We start from the raw sequence: 3,812 nt of genomic DNA, 5'->3' as shown, positions 1-3,812 counted from the left end.
AGCACCTCCGTTCTCCTATAAGATTTACGGCCCAGCGGAGGGAGAAAGGGGGTGGACGGCGGGGGCGGTGGGGGTGTAAGGAGGTGGGTGTGTGTGAGTGTGTGTGTTCGTCTGTGTGGTGGTGGGGGGGGCGTTCACTGTCCGGCAGCTGTTCAGTGGTCTTAAGTAGTCATTTCACACGGAAACAGAGTAGTGGTTTTCTAAATTCCTCCAGCTGGCCAGTCCCCAGCTACGTCTGAGATGCATTCCTGCACAGAGATGTCCGCTGCGCTCCTCACTGATTGCTCTGTGAATGCGAATGCCTCCAGACCTGCCGCCAAAACTCAGTCCACGGTTCCTCTCTTGCAGATGTATCCCTCAAAATGAAGAGACAAAAAAAATGAGGCAAAAATTCTCCTATTGGTTTTAAAAGAAGAATCCCTCCACCAGATACAGGAACGCGAGGTCGATGGGGATAAGAAGATCCCTTCTCGCCGCGTCTGTGCTCTGCAGAAACGAGACGTGTGTACACCTAAAGGATTTAATAGCCATTTAGAGAGCTTGTGTTAAAGTCAAAGTCTTTTTCCCACAATCCAAAGAGAGATTCATCATTCACATGTGTTTACTTTAGGCAGACAGCTCTAGTTTCCTCCACTGTGTGCAAGTGTGTGTGTGTGTGTGTGTGTGTGTGTGTGTGTGTGTGTGTGTGTGTGTGTGTGTGTGTGTGTGTGTGTGTGTGTGTGTTTGTGTGTGTGTGTGTGTGTGTGTGTGTGTGTGTGTGTGTGTGTGTGTGTGTGTGTGTGTGTGTGTGTGTGTGTGTGTGTAAAAGAAATCACATTGAAAAAAGGAAAAAAGTGTGAATACACGCACAACTGGAGTAGAAGTTTAAAAAATGGAAACATCTCAAGTATGTACGTTGATTGTATGTTTTGTAATGTTTCGAAAGATGAATTCTTCTTATTTTGTTCTCCTGTGAAGTGTAACGAGGACACTGTGCAGACAAAAGGTCAGTATGTGGGAAAAGCTGAGCTGCTTTTTAATAACGGACGATCACAACTTCACAGAGCAGAAACAAACCCATGTTATCGCATCCCTTCAAGAGATAGGTGTGACTGTGGTACGTGCATAAGAGCCTGCCTTCGTCACAAACACACACAACCTGAGTGGCTTTAATTGTAAGCAGGAGGAAAAAAAAGCACTAGACTTGGAGCTGAAGTGCGTAACCACAAGTCCTGAATGAGAAAGAAATCAGACAATCAGCAGCGATCAGAAGACAATCCACCGTCAGCCCGAACGCCGCGCTACAATTGGCCCTAACGCACGCCTGCAGGGGGTCTCAGCTGCTGATTGGCCGTGACCGGTTTTGTACAGCGCCTTCTAATCCTCTCCACACTCTCTGTGGGTGCTCTTAGGGCTTTTCCCACATAAATCAGTCTGGCCTGGGTGGTAAAGTCATCACATCCACTGTGTCCACACATACTGCCTGTTAGCAACCCTATCGCATGAAGCGTGCTCGTCCTGAAAAGCTCGGAGCACGAAGGAGCGCAACGGCTGATTAGAATGTGGATTGTTACCGGCAACTCAACTGTAAACTGTTGTGTTGTCATAATGTGACCGTACATCAAACAAGAGCAACAACACAATTTAATTTCTCGTGAGCTTGTTGTGTTAAACAGGCATAGGTGAGCCCAGTCTTGTGTGTTTGTGTTCGCTGGGATGATTTTCAGAGGAGGTGCTGCTGAAAATGCCTGTTGCACATTAATTGTACGGACTAAAATGACTTGCTGTAAATTTGAATATATCAGTTACAGTATGCGCTTCAGGGCATTTATTGTTCACCACAGAACAGGTGTAAATCCTGACATGTCTCATCTGTGTTTGTCTGATTTTGATTTGAGAATCTCGCACTTTCTCTTCGATGCAAACAAAATAGTGACTAGTTTGTTTTGTTTGTGTAGATGTCGAAAGAACCTGGAACTGTTTTCTTTTTTGTGTTTGTGTCAAGAAAAAACAAATATTTCATCTCAGGAGTCAGAATAATTTTAAAATCTGATTTAATGGGGTTGAAGAGAGTTGTTCAATTTGATTAGATGTATTTTGTATTTTAATTCATTTTAAAAACCAATGAGTCTGAATTCAGTCTGGAGTCAGAGTTTGCAGCTCTGGATGTGGGAGGCTCCTTTTACATGCTCGTGCTCAGGGACCCAGTTTGTCTCTGTCCATCGTTCACATATCTGTCCATGGTAATCAGCGCTTGTATTTTTTTTTTTGTTGTTGTGAAAACATTGTTTGACATGAAGATGGAATGACCAAGGCCTTTCCAGTGGAACGAGACAGATCAGGTATGCGTGGACTTCGAGTGGAGAGATAGCAACATAGTGTAAATACAACTGTCTGTCCCTGAGTGCAGTGAGAAATCTTTCCCTGGGACCTCCTCCAACTGGAAGCCAGTCAAAATACTGCCAACACCTGCCAGGGTGAGCTGGGAGTGTGTCTCCTGCATCACCAGGGGGTGAATGGAATATTTCACAGCCCAATGAAAACAGAAAAACATTGCACATTACACCTATTGGTTATACACATAAACCCTATTACACGTTTCTCCTTGTTGCTGTTCGGCTTTCGCTGGCAGCTGCAGGGACAGAAACACATGCACTCCTGTGTCTGGGATACGAGCCTGCGTGAGATTTTAAATGTGACTATCAATCAGCGGTAGCCATAACCAACTGTTCCCAACTAACACAGGTTCTGAGTAATAGCAACAATGTGCTCAAAAGACTAAACGGAGCCATTGAGAACTGTGCACGACCCGACTTCAAGCACATGATGGGTGCCAAATGCAGCAGGTGTCTGCTAAGGCCCAACAAGTTCCTTTCACCGACCTCCACAGATGACGTCACGCGCACTAACGAACTTCGCTCCAAGAAAGCCTGCTGCATTCACCTACCCCTGTCAGTAATTTATTCAAGACCAGGACCAGGAACAGTGCGATGGCGAGGGGGGAGATGGTGGCGTAGGGGCCGTGTGCTGCCCTCCCCTGTAGAGAGAAACTGTGTCATAATGCCAGACTCCTTTTATGATTCAAATCACGGCTATTGTTTCTATAAGCGACCGGCTCCGCACTGTGCTGCTGAACAGCGAAGGCACTATACGCCGGCTGCAGAAAACGAGTGAGCTGCCATAGGCTGAGCCGGTGCAGGCTGGATGGGTAACATGGGCTCTGTCTGCTTCTTTATTGCAGTGTAAACACGGTTCATTCATTTTCTGCAAATTAGCAACTCTAAACACACAAGCAAACAAGCAAGCTTGCATATATTTGGGCTATTACCACTCTGCTGCCATAAAATACATCCTCTTTTATGTTTCAGCTCTAAAACTGTGATTGATTTAAAAGTATTTGAGATATCTAAAATATATTAAAAGTATTGGGGATATATGAAATATATTATGAGGAGAATAGCTGTAAAATCTATCATTTTGGATTACAGTTTGTAGATGTAGCCCTAACCCTTAAAAGACCAACAGAAATCTGTGCCCAGTCTGGAACAAAGTCGAAACAGCTGTGTCTAAATAACCTCAGCTTGAGCTCCAGATCTGGTTTATAGGTGGTTAGACCCGTTTGTAATTAAGATTGCTTTGTTCCATCCTCTCAATTATTAGAAAGTAAGGAGAGTGAGGGGATGTGGGGGCAGCAGAGGCGTTGTGTGCAAATACAGCGCTGGACCACAGCGGGAGAGAGAGAGAGAGAGAGAGAGAGAGAGAGAGAGAGAGAGAGAGAGAGAGAGAGAGAGAGGAGGCGGGGAATCCCGGAGCTGGAACAGGTCGGGAAGGAA

This window comes from Betta splendens, chromosome 8 (assembly GCF_900634795.4).
Source record: "Betta splendens chromosome 8, fBetSpl5.4, whole genome shotgun sequence".
Taxonomy (NCBI): domain Eukaryota; kingdom Metazoa; phylum Chordata; class Actinopteri; order Anabantiformes; family Osphronemidae; genus Betta; species Betta splendens.
Note: the sequence above shows the minus strand (reverse complement) of the source record.